General features: G+C 44.9%; 1 long non-coding RNA gene across 2 annotated transcripts in view; it reads right to left on the bottom strand.

The window, feature by feature from the left end:
- The window catches only part of LOC144768714 (uncharacterized), a 242,652-nt gene that overhangs the window by 216,294 nt on the left and 13,089 nt on the right, over nt 1–13,269 (bottom strand). For both annotated transcript variants that reach the window (XR_013598614.1, XR_013598615.1), the window contains exon 4: nt 5,385–5,449. This is a non-coding gene — a long non-coding RNA (uncharacterized LOC144768714). The remainder of the gene's footprint in view (nt 1–5,384; nt 5,450–13,269) is intronic.

Raw genomic sequence — 13,269 nt, 5'->3', positions numbered from 1 at the left:
GTATGCCCCACGCAGCGAAGACTTCATCAAGGATAGCAATGGTGATGGCAGCTTTTGTTGATGAGACAAACTGAGCAATGGGGAACCTTGAATATTCTAGGATGTATTTCCCCGATTGAAGAGGACCAAAGAAGTCCAAAGCAACGTCTTGCCAGACACCATTAGGTACTGTGGACATTTGAAGAGAAGCAGGAGGTTCTCCCTGGCTCACCAATGGGCATTGGGGACAGTCTTTGAGAGTCAGTTATACCATCTGATCCAATAGCGGGAACCACACTCTCTCTCTGAGGGCTCTTTTGGTTGCCACTACTCCGCGATGTCCTTCATGAGCCAGATTGATTACACCTTGGCGAAGTTGCATGGGGATGACTATTCTCTTTTCTCGGAGCACCAGTCCATTCACAGCGACAGATAGTTAATCTCTTACATGTTTGAACGCACTCAGTTCTTGCCTCTAACTTGGATCTCTTGGTTCATCCGCGTCTGAGTGCCGCCAAGGGTTCGTTCGGATACGATGTTTCACTTGTTGCAAGATAGCATCTTAATTGGTGGCATCGTGGATGGCTTCCAGCGGGACCGCAGGTGGCCTGGCGTGGTCAACCACAAAATGGATTATTCTTCAGCTAGGGAGGGCCCTGATGCGATTGTGACTTTAGGATGTCTCGACATGTAGTCAGCAGGATTGGCAGCCTTCCCGGGTTTGTATATGATGGTGTTTGTGTATTCCTGAAGACGAAGGCCCCATCGTTCTATCCTGGGAGGCATCTTGGCTCGTGGATTCCCAAAGATGGTGACCAAGGCTTGATGGTCCGTGACAAAGGTGAAATGTTTGCCATACACAAAGATATTGAAATGTTCGCAGGCCCAGACGACGGCTAGGCTCTCCTTCTGGCTTGCTTGCTCGCATTGGGGTGTCCATTTGAATGGCTGCCCTTGTTTGGTGAGATTGCGCAATGGGTAGCTGATAGTGGCATACAGATTCATCATCGTCCTCTTTTGCGAGTCCTTAATAGCGATTATTAAGGAATCGCTATTAAAAACTCGCAAAACGGGATGCATGTAGAAATCAACGTGAGGTTAGCGTCCAAGAGGGCGTGACAGACTCTATCTAGAGCTGTGTCATGCTCCTGCACTGTCGCACCGACTAGAATATAGTCACTGTAATTCAGGGCATTTGGAATGTGGTGGATTGTCTTTCTTATGGCTTCTTGAAATATCTCCGCGGCAGAGGAGACTCCAAAACTGAGCCGCTTATATCTGAAAAGTCCAAGATGAGTAGCAAACGTAGAGATGTACCGTGATTTTTCATGTAACACAAGTTGATGGTATCCTTTATTAAGGTCCAGCTTGGAGAAAACTTGGGATCCGTTGAGGGAAGCAATCATATCACTCAGGTGCGGCCCCGGATATCGCTCTCGCTCAATGGTGGTATTGGGTACCCTCATGTCAACGCAGAGGCGCACTTTGTCCGGGGTTCCCTTTTTTGGCACAATCACGACTGGCGAAACCCATGGAGTGGGTCCATCTGTTCTCTCAATGATGTCAGCTTGTAACAATTCTTGTAATTCCACTTCCACAGCCCTTTGGAGGTGAAATGGGACCCTTCTGTGATGCTGAGCTACAGGAGTCACCTGCTCATTGATGTGTAGACGCACTTGACTGCGAGCCATTTTCCCAAGCCCGGTGAACAGTTTGGGAAATTTGTGGATGATGTCCGGGTCGTCACTTACACGATAGAGGATCTCTACCAACCGGAGCCGTTCAGCGGTGGGGAGGCCGAGAAGACAGGCTGCTTCTGGTCCCTCGATCACGTGGATGTGAGCAGGCACAGTGTGATCCTTGTGAGTGAGAGTGGTTGCAAATTTTCCTAAACAGGGAAGTGGTTTTCTAGACATCCATGTGTATACTCTCACGTGCTCTGGGCTTAGCGGAGGAGCTGGACTCATTCTACGATATTCTGTTACTGGAATGTAGTTCAGGGATGCGCCACTGTCGAGCACAAATTTCGTCGCATGATCACCCACACTGATATTGATACGCGGATACTTCTTTAGTTGATCAGGGTCTGCCACCATGCAGATATATTCGTCACTGTCCTGTGACACTGGCGATGGTGATCTTGATCCTTGAGATGGCTACCTTCTCGACCAGTATAATTGGTGTGATGCCCCGCTTGATTGTGAGGATCCACTGGATGATCTTCGGCGATCTCGGACCGCTTTGGCATGATGGCACGTAGTCATTGGGCGAGATGACCTTCAATGGTCCCTCTGCTTGTCTCTTCGATATTCTCCACAGACATTTTCAAAATGATTGTGTCTTCCGCATTTTTGGCACTGTTGTCCCAGGGCAGGACATGCATCAGTGTGAGTGAAGTCATACCCACATCGAAAGCACTTGAGCTGACGCTCCCGTCTCTTGTCCGTTTTACTTGAGCTGTGATGTCTGCGTCCTGTGTGTTGCTGATGAGGTTTTGGTCTTGACGATCTTTGTCTCCCATGCGGGGACCTACGGGTGGTACGAGACTGAAGTCGGAAGGCTTGTTCACGCTTCTCAGTACGCCATGCCTCCATTTTCTTAGCGTGTTCTTCCGCCTGGTCGTGAATTCTGGTCATCTCCTCAATTTCATCTAATGTGTAGCTTTTTTTTAAAAGTCACCTTCTTAGTGACTCCGACTGACATCCTTCTATGATGCGTAGTCTGAGAGCGTCCTCAGTAGAGAATGTGTCAAATTCGCAATATCGAGCCAGCCGTCGAAGCCTTTTGATGAACGTGCTCATGGGATCCTCCTTTTCTTGGGAGGCTAAGTTGAAAGTATACCTTTCGTAGTCAACGTTCCTTGTGTGTAGAAACTTCCGGTTCAATGCGTCTCGCACTTTGACATATGACCCGGCATCTCCAGTGGGCAGTTCTTTTATGAGTTGACCAACCTCCTTTCCTATGAGATTGCGCAACGCGATTAGTTTCTGATCTTCTTCTGTCACGTGAGACCCTTACATGAAATCCTCAAAATCCTCCAGCCATTCTTGCCATCTAAGGCCCATACCTCGTCCAGCCACAAGTGCGAGCGGTTCGGGTGGGCGTAAGAAGGAAACGCCCATCATGCCGGGTCGGCTAGTGCCAGCTGGAGTTGGAGCTTGACATGGCTGTGCTTGAGACATCTTTAGCAAAGGTGTGCTTATGTATAAATATTCTCAGGCAGTCACTTGCGATGAAATCAATCTCTTCAAGTCACTCACTCACTGGTGTCGTGGGCTATTTCACTGTATGCATTCATTGCAAAGGGACATGGACTCGCGGAACGCCCGTCTTCTGTCCCCTTTATGTGTCACCATTACATGTAGACAAGCTCGTAGCACTAAACTGTAATTTTCAGGCTTGCTTTTGCCGGTGCTTGTTTGTAGATTCACTGCTGCCTGACTCCAAAATGGCCGATCTCTATCCTTGACAGGGGATAGGAGCAGATGCCTGACCTCAAAATTGCCACCGCCGTCGAAATCTCATTTGCCACGAGATTTGGCTTGAATTCTCACTCCCCCGGGGCCTCGGTATCCACAGGCAGGCACTCACCGGGCAGACAGTCTCAGCAACGTGTTGCAATAACCGGGGGTGGGCTCCCAGCGTCATACACCAGCTCTTGGCGGCAGGTAAGACCGGGGTGGGCTCCCGGCATCAGGCAGCAAATTTCCCAGGACACAATGCTGGGGTGGACACCCAGACCTCGCCGCGCACTCGCGCTTACAGGCGCCGCTCTCCACAGTGCGTGGATGGGTTCAGGGGAGGCAAAGCAGGCAAAACTCGGCGCGGTCCGTTTGGCGGGGGAGGGCACCCCGACGACCACGCTCGCCGCAGCAGCAACGCCACACACGCGGCGTTGCAGGAACAGATCTGCTTACTAGGGGATAGCGCATTCAGGCCATGCGCTGAGATCCCACCCTAGTCGCCAGTCTTCGAGTCTTACAGGCTGAAATAAGACTCGGACTCAGTACTTTCTTTGAGCTCCTTATTATTACATCTGTTCCTTCCCTGACCCTACTCTAATCTGCCCATTTCCTGTTTCCCGCTCCTCCCTTCCTGTCCCTCCCTCATCTCCACCCCCCAACTACTAGAACGGTAACTGGCGTCATTAGAGTATCCAGCATGATACTCAGCATGATAGCACTCTAGCTGCAGCCTGTACCCCAGTCAGTATTCTGACTACAGTCAGAAGGTCAGACAGCAAGCCACCAGCTAAGAGAAAGAGAAAAGTGGGGACGGGGAAACCTCAAGTGCTGCCTTTATTCTACATCTTATGACTGCCACCCAGTTAACATCAAGCATTTCATCTGGTACCACTGGTATGTCTAAAAGGGAAATGGACAAACACTGGTATGTGTTATACGTTGGTCTTAAATCTCTGCTTGAAACTGTTGTTAGCCCTCTACTTGAGCGCACAGGTGCGCTTGAGAAACAATTGGCTAAACGTGCTACCCTAGGAGAGAGCCTCATGGGTGGAGAGAGGCGTTTAACAAATCCTTCCCACTCGATTTGTTCTTCCTGTTTGTCCTGCCCCACTTGTTTCCCTTATTCTGGTCAAGCTCGTGAAGGGGGTTCAGTTGAGGCTGTTCTTCGCACAGAGCTTCCTCTTCTGCCCTTGCCAAATGATGTACACAAAGGGTCTCGTTTATGAAAATAGGTGCATCTCTGTGTGAAAACAGCGATGCGTCACTTTTCATTGCACCCTCCTTGTGACATGCTGGATGCGTCATATTTACAATATGACTCATCATGTCGCGAGTAGCTACAGATACATCAGTATTTCTGATGTATCTGTAGGAGCAAAAAGGAGGCATTGCTGGAGTGTGTCACAAAAGTGACGCAACTTCAGCAATGGGTCATTTAACATGGGCAAGTCCCATTTCAGTGTGCCTGCATCAGTCTTACACCTGCTGTGAGGCAGGTGTAAGATATTGACGCATTTGCGTCGTAGAAGTGGAGCAAAGAAATTTCATAGATTTCACTGCATCAAATCTACGAGGCTTACTTGGGTCAGAATGCCCACCCTGCATAACTTATACCTGGTGCAGGTATAATGTGGCGCAGGGGGTTACAAAGTGACACATCTACCTAGATGCGTCACTTTGTAAATGTTGTAAATGCAACATGGTGCATTTTTTACGCTGCTGGTGCGTCACAAAAAGAGACGCACCGGTGGCGCAAAAGTGACGCAAGGGCTCATAAATAAGCCCCAAAGTTTCCAAGGCGCAGGCAGAGAACAAACCTAGCAGTAGCGTTAGCAATCAGATAGGGAACGCTGGTAAGGGGGATGCTGAGATGCCGCTATTACAGTTAGGCCCCTAAGGAAAAAGTCTGGTGATACCATTAAGTTTCCACGTTAAGCTTACCTGTAGGTAGTTATCCTTGCAATGTTCCATCCTTAGGTACCAATGTGAGCAAGTCACCTGCGCATCTGAAAAATAGATATGTCATTGGCTAATTAAGCTTGTCAACTTTAATAAAAGGGATTGGAGTGATGTTTTTTTTTTATTTCTTTTTATTTCATCAACAAAGGGGGAGGTCAGCACCATTAGGGATACAGTGTACAAAGCATATTTAGAGAACACACTAGACGCAGCAGTTATTCAGTAATAGGCATTTCGAAGTGACACAAGCAAAGCAGCACTTTACATTGTATTTGGATCATCAATGGGCTTGATACAGGGGGGTTCACATAGTGTACCTCGATACTCATTCCAGTTGGTCCACACCGCCACCCATTTTCGGGGGCAGCCCTGAGCCACGTAGACCGTCTTTTCCTGGAGCATGCACCAGTCCATGTCTTTTTTCCATGATCCAATGGTTGGAGGCGTCACTGCCCCCCAGAGCCTAGCAATATTGCGTTTTGCGATCGCCAATCCCAAGGTCACCCAGAGTCTCCCCCTTGATGGCAAATCGTGGGTTCCTAAATGTTCAAAAGGCACCTCTTCGCCTACACCCGTAGTTCCACCCCCCACACCTCCTGCATACATTCGTGCACCCTTTTCCAATAGGTCAACAACTCAGGGCACTCCCACAGTATGTGAAAAAAAGTTCCTATCCCTCCACACCCCGTCTGCACAGACCATTCTTACTATGACCCATTAGCATCAACCTGGTCCCAGAAACATAAACCCGGTGGAGTATCTTTAACTGGATCAATTGGAGCCTGGCTGATATTGCTAACTCGTTGGGGGACACTAGCGCGCTTCGCCACTCCTCCTCATCTATCTCCAATCCATCCGCCACCCATTTCCTCTTTAGAGTGAGCAATAGATCAGGAGAATGGTTAATAAGTTTCTTATATGTGAGGGAAATGGCGTGTTCTGGGAGGTGGCCATCAAGCAATCTTTCCTCCAAGGGGGAGGACTCAGGGGGTAGCGTCCCCACCGGGATATGGGCTCGAAGGGAGTGTCGGACCTGTAAGTATCTGAAATATTGAGTTGGTGCCAATTCATGGGTGCTCTGGAGTGAGTCAAATGTTATAAAACAGTTGGGGCCCCACAAGTCTCTGGTGTGTGAGATTCCAATTAGATCCCAATTCCGGAACCCTTTAGTGCGGCCTAGCTTACCCAGTCGCTCCGAGACCCATAGCAGAGTAGCCATTGTGAGGGTATCTGCCCAGCCCAGTTTACGTTGGACAATATGCCATAGCTGGACAGAATGCTGCGTGGGTCCAGTGAGAGAGTACCTCCCCAGTTTGGAGTAGAGCGCAGCCTCAAAATTCCCGCCCGGGAGGAGCCAGTGGTCCATTCCGTATCCAGGATCGTTCCCGTCACAGTATGTGCCCTGGTTTATGGCAGAGAGATGTGCGGCCCAGTAATATTTCTGTATGTCTAGGAGTGCGATACCCCCGCCGAACCATCCTAGTAAGAGTTTTTGCAAGGCTATGCGGGGGTGGAGTAATGTTTTGATGGTAAGGAGAGTGGGGTGGATTGGGTGTGCCTAGAACAGTTTTTCTGGAAATTGTGTCATGATTAATTGTAAAGCTCCTGATTTGGCACTCACATTTCAATCCAATGTGGGAATAGCATGCAGCTAGGGTCAAATATTGGTGTCCTACTGCTTGTTTTTTTTTTGTTTTTTTTTATCCAACCTCCTGCATAGAGAGAGGAAATCAGTCCAGAGATTCAGTATATAATTGTTTTGTGCTCTTGGTAGGCTTCAACGATATTGAGTGGCTTGTCAAGGTTAACATTAGGGGAAACAGCAGCTGGGAATGTCTTGTCCATGTAGTTCACTCTATCTCCGATCACTAGCCGGATAAATACAATAACCTTTCCCATTTACCTGAACTTGAATCTAGTCCAGTACTCGAACAGGACTTCAAATTACAGTTGGGTCGAACTCATTTCAGAGTAACTTTACACCCTGCCCAGAATACTAGTTTTACTGCTGTTGCAGAGGTGGGCAAATCTTTGCTGGAAAGTGTCTGGCCTTTAAACTCAATGAAATGACCCGAACTGGCTCACTTATTAGAATGATTTCCACACATGATTTTTTCAAGAGAATTGGTTAACTCACTCAGTGTTCTGCCCAGGCTACGTAACTTTTTTTCTCTACAACTGAGATTTTCACCTCAGTCAGAGGGTCTGGAGGACTATTGATCTGGGCTTAAGTCTTTGCAAAATGTAATTATAAATAACTATCACTAGTCTGACATTTTGGGTATATCACTAGTGGGGATTGGGTAAGAAACTTTACATATATGTAATCTGTACAATTTTCCCCTCATGAGCCATAAGGTGTCTCTTGTTCTTGTAACTGTGGACCATTATTTAGCTAATTGTCATTAAGTCCACTTGCCTTATAGGGGGTGATTTCAATATAACTTTCAAACCCCTTGAATGTATGAAACTAATAACAGATGAGGAAGATAAACAGAGGGTTATTGCTATTATTAACTCCACCTCATGCGTTCCCCATGCATTTGCAGTCAGACAATTACCTTCTTTATCTTTGCAACATGGTCTATGCACCTGTAATGGAAGGCCATTGTCTGACCAACAAAGATAACCTACATTTACCAGAGGTTTGTATTATAGGCAGTTAGATTATATTTTATTGGATATTTCTCTCTGGCGTAAAATGATTGATTTTAAATTGGCGTTAGGTCCTACAGTGAAAATTATCCGTTGAACTTGCCATTGCCTTATCCCATTTTAGAAGGATTATTAGACTCCTTTAGGATTGTTTTTTAAGTTCCGAAAAAAGTTTTATTGATAAAAACAAGGGTTTGTATACATATTTACAATATTAAATGTATATCTTACAAAAGAAATCACTTAATACGATTACCTCAAGAACATTTTATGAATCGGGCTCTAAAGTAAAGAGAAAAAGAAAAGAAAACAAAGGGTAGAATGATATACATAAATCATAGAAAATAGTGGAATAGCAAACATTTTAAGAACGTTTAGGGGATTCAGGGGGGCTTTGAGACTTCTTGTTGACTGGGCTGCAACCGGAAGGATTGACTGGCACTTGTGTCAAGGTACATAGTGTTAGACCTGGCACCATTGGCGTGGGTCTCCCTTCCATTTTTTGCTGTTGCCTCATGTATGTTTGCTGGTGTTAGATGCTTTGGGCACTGTGCCACTGCTATCCAGTGCCACAGTGCAAGTGCTCCCTATTGTAAATTGATGTATGGATTAGTGATTCCATGTTTGGCTATTTTGGTTTACTTGTCAGACCCTAGTCTAGTGCACTAAGTGTGCCAGGGCATGTAATCCAAATGCTGATGGTGGGCCTGCAGCACTGGTTGTGCCACCCACAGAAGCAGCCCTGTAAAATGTGTCTAAGTTCTGCCATTGCAGAGCCTGCATGCAGTCTGGAACTGTCATGCTGACTGGGCAAGTGCACCCAGTTCAAAGTCCCTAAACCTTCCTTTTTCTTCATATCAGTCACCCCTATGTTAGGCCCAAGGGCAGGGTGCATTGTAAGTATAAGGTAGGACAAGCCCTGATGTGTTTGGCATGTCCTAATAGTGAATTACAGCCATTTTCATTTTTCACTATTGCAAGGCTACCTGTTCTCCGTAGGCCGGAATGGGCTGTTAGAATTATTACATTTTATAATCCTAAGAGGTTTAGAGAACATGGTAGAGGTTCGAGTTTAGAATGCCTGAACTCAGAATAATCAAATACATCTTTTAGTGAAGTTTATTTTAATATTCTGTGTTTGCAAATACCACTTTTAGAAAGTAGGTATTTGCTTGTCTAACCATTCAAACTTGCCTTTGCTAGGTTGTGTATTCCTATGTCTGGTTTTGTGAGTGACAGGGCTGAGGAATTCCAGGAGACAGGCTGAGTCACCCGGTGGTGAATAGAGAGATCTGCATCTAGATGGGAGGGAGGAGTGCACCTGAACCTTGAATAGGGATGTGCCTGCCTTCCACAATGCTGGCTCCACCCCCCGGGGGGCGGCTAATGTCTCTGCCCTGCACACTGAAAGAAGAGAAGGAGTCCAGTAAACAAAGTGCTCCTGGACTGTACTTGCCTTCGACAATGCTGGCTCCACCTCCTGTGGGGCGTCTGTCGCACTGCACTGCATCCGAGAGAAGCGTGCCGCAACGAAGAGGAAGCGTGTCGCCGTCGCTGCTGCTGCCGTCGCAACTCCGAAGGAGGGTGTCGCCGCTGTAGTTGTTGCACTGCACCGCATCAGGAGAAGAATCTCGCAACGAGGTCAGAACGTGTCGCTGTGCCTGCTGTCGCAAATCCAAAGGAGGGTGTCGCCACTGGAACTGTCGCATTGCACCGCATCGACCAAGAGCACCTTGCATCCCTGAGAAGCGCGTCGCAGTCGGAGTTGCTGCCGTTGCATCTTGGATGTCACCGCAGTAGTCGTCACATCGAGCGGAAGCTTCACGCATCGTGGGAGAAGTACGTCGCCGCTGGAGCTGTTGTCGTCGCATCGTAAGGGTGTCACCGCTGCAGTCCACGCATCGAACCGAGAACTTCTCGCATCCCCAAGAAGCGTGCCTCATCTGGAAGATCTTCACGTCTTTATTTCTTTGTATCTGAACTTTGCCACATTTCCCATCGCTGCGACATTGCTTGTCGTGGAAGTGTAACGCAACTTAAGGTACATTGACGCGGAGTGTCGCATCTAAGAACTGAACTGAACTAAGTTTAAAACTACCATCTTAGAGTAATCATAGTGTGCATTTTTGTCATTTATGGTCTTGTGGTAACTCTATATAAAGTCTACTTATTTTTTATATAACACCTGTGTGGTGTCCATTTGTAGTGTTGTCACTGGGTTACTGTATGTGGTCACAACTGCTTAACTTACAATGCTTCTTAAATAACCCTTGACTGCTCGCGCCATGCAACCTAGAGGGTGAGCAGGGGTTATTCTAGAAGTGTAATCCCCTTGTCCTGGCGAGAGGAGAGGGCCCCTATTTGTCACAAGTACCTACCTGTGCCAACTAGAGACCCCCAAATCTAACACATAGTAATAGGTGACCATAAATCCAGTCGCTTTGTAGCCATGTGTGTAGGATATACAAAAGAGGTGTCCAACCTGTGATTTGGCAAACCTTATACCACCATGCTCTATAGGAGATTTTAGAAAAGTCTTTCCAGTTAGCTGTAATTTGCTGAAATGCGACTGCTAATAAGAAATCAATAATTTTAACATTAAGCGTAACATTATCCCAACAAGATGAAAGACTTCCTGAGAAAACATGAGTATAAGAGAATGAAAATTTAGTTCTAAAAAACGAGATGATTTGAGACCGCACTTGCTTCCAGAGAGCATATACATTAGGACAAACAAACAGCATATGAAATAAATCTGCACTTGAAGAGGAACATGTCCAACAAGTGTCCGCTACAGTCTGAAATCTTTTGCTTAAGTCACTCGGTGTCAAAAAGAGTCTATTATAAACAAAAAACAATGTCTGCCTTATGTTATCTGCTCTGGATGACTTGCAAATTTTTATCCATATGTTATTTCATAAGGACACTGGCCAAGATAATGCAAAGTCGCGTTCCCATGTCTCCTCCACTTTGGATTTTTCTCTAATAATACCAGTACTGTGTAGATAATTGTATATGGTAGAAGCTTTGGGGGTAATTTTTAACAATGTGTGACGTTGTGAGGTGGAATATGAAATAGTGGAAGTAGTAGGTGTGGCAGACAACTGAGTGTATGCATCCATCACGGCTTTTTGAAGTAAAAGGTATTTATGAATAAATGAGGTAGGTAAACTGAATGATTGACTGAGTAAGGAGAAAGGAATAAAATCCGATTGTGAAAATAACTGATGTATCTAGATCAATCTCCTCTGACGCCAAGTATTCCAATCGAATGGTTTGCTCTTAATATGGAGGTTTTAGTTGTGCCAAATTGGAGAGTTATGGAAGGAATCTATTGTATTATGAGGAGAGAGGGAAGAAGGTAGCAGGAGTTTGGATGTTAGTTTTATTATGGGAGTGGATAAGGCTTGTGGTTTATGTGTATAGGAAAGGTATTCATGAAAGGAAAAAGGGAACAAAAAAAAAGACGTTCAATTGTAGTCCATAAAATACAATCATCTTTGGGGATTGCAACCAGAGAGAAGCTTGAAGTAAAAGAAATGCTTTCTCATACGCTGGAAAATTGGGAAAGTTAACTCCACCTCTGTTTTGGGACGTATTGATCTAAGTAAGGACATTCAAGGTTTTTTGTTATTCCATAGAAAGGAAGAGAGGATAGAGTTAATCCTCTTACAAAATGTTGTAGGGATAGAAACCGGGATATTAGAAATAGTGTATATGATTATTGGAGACAGCATCCATCTTTATAGTGTTAAGACGGCCCCACCATGATAAATAAAGGGGATGCCATTTGGTGATTAAGTCTGAGATCTTTTGTATACATTTATTCATGCAAAGCGATACTGTATCTGAAGTTGAAGAGGTAACATGTAATCCTAGATATTTAATATTTTTAGGGCTCCATGTGAAATTGGAGGCACTAAAATCCAATTTTAAAGTGTACTTTGTCAAGGGTAAAAGCTATCATTTGTCGTTATTCAATTTGTATCTGGAGATATCGGAGTACTCATGTACTTCTGCTAGAAAGGCAGGGATTGAGTCATTTGGTGTAGACATGAAAAGCAAAATATCATCGGCATATGCCGCAAGTTTGATGTGAGAGTTTAATGTTTGGACGCCGTGTATGTTGGGATTCTGACGTAGTTTAGAGAGGAAAGGTTCCAATGCCAAATTAAAGAGGAAAGGGGATAGGGGGCATCTTTGACGCACACCTCTTCCTAAGTAAAAAAAATGAGATATTAGACCATTGGCGGAGACAGCCCCTCGGGGATAGAATAAAGAAGGGAAATTAAAGATGTGAATTTAGGGCCAAAACCAAACCATTTGAGGCCATAAAACAAACAGTTCCATTTGATTCTTTCAAACGCCATTTTGGCGCCTAAAGGAATTGATACTAGGGGTTTTTTAAATGTGAAGACTTAGACAAAAAATTGAAAAGGAGTCTTGTGTTATCAGTTATAAATCGCCCTTTGACAAATCTAGATTGTTCTTTGCCCAACAATCTGGTAAATAAGAATCAAGTTGTATAGCTAAAGCTTTTGCGAAGATTTTGTAATTAATATTTACCAATCATATAGGCCTATATTTTTTTACAATGTTTGGAATCTTTACCTTCTTTAGGTATAAGGCATATATGTGCTTCTATGAAGGAGCTAGAGGAGCCTCCTAATGTATTAAAGGAGTTAATGAGGGAGTACAATTTGGGCAATATGAGTTTGGAAAAATGTAGATAAAAATCGACCCTTCTGGTCCTGGTGCTTTATCTTTTTTAAGATGTTGGAGAGCTTTAAATAATTCTTGCTGTGTTAAGTCTAATTCCAGAGAAGAAAGGTCTGGGGGAAAATGTGGAGGTTTTTGGATGTTAGAAAAAAAGTGGGATAGGGAACAATCAGTAGGTTGCGTTTCAGAAGCATATAACGTTTTGTTAAAAAGAGAAAATTCATTCAAAATATCAAGGTCCTTATACTTTAAAACTGAATTTGTATCATAAATAGACTCAATATTTAGTTTATTGTGTTTAACTTTTAACTTTTAAGTAATTAGCCACAATTTTCCCAGCTTTATTTCTGCCCTCATAAAATTTTGCGCTAGATTTAACAGATATAAAGAGGCATCATCTGTGAATTTCTTGTTAAATTGCAACTTGGCTTTGATGAGGGCTGTTAAACAATCTTTTGAGTGCGAGGTGTAGCAAGAATGCTCCAGTCTCTTG

The sequence above is a fragment of the Lissotriton helveticus genome, chromosome 7, assembly GCF_964261635.1.
Source record: "Lissotriton helveticus chromosome 7, aLisHel1.1, whole genome shotgun sequence".
Lineage (NCBI taxonomy): Eukaryota > Metazoa > Chordata > Amphibia > Caudata > Salamandridae > Lissotriton > Lissotriton helveticus.
The sequence above is the reverse complement of the archived record's forward strand: the minus strand, read 5'-3'. Positions and strand labels throughout refer to the sequence as shown.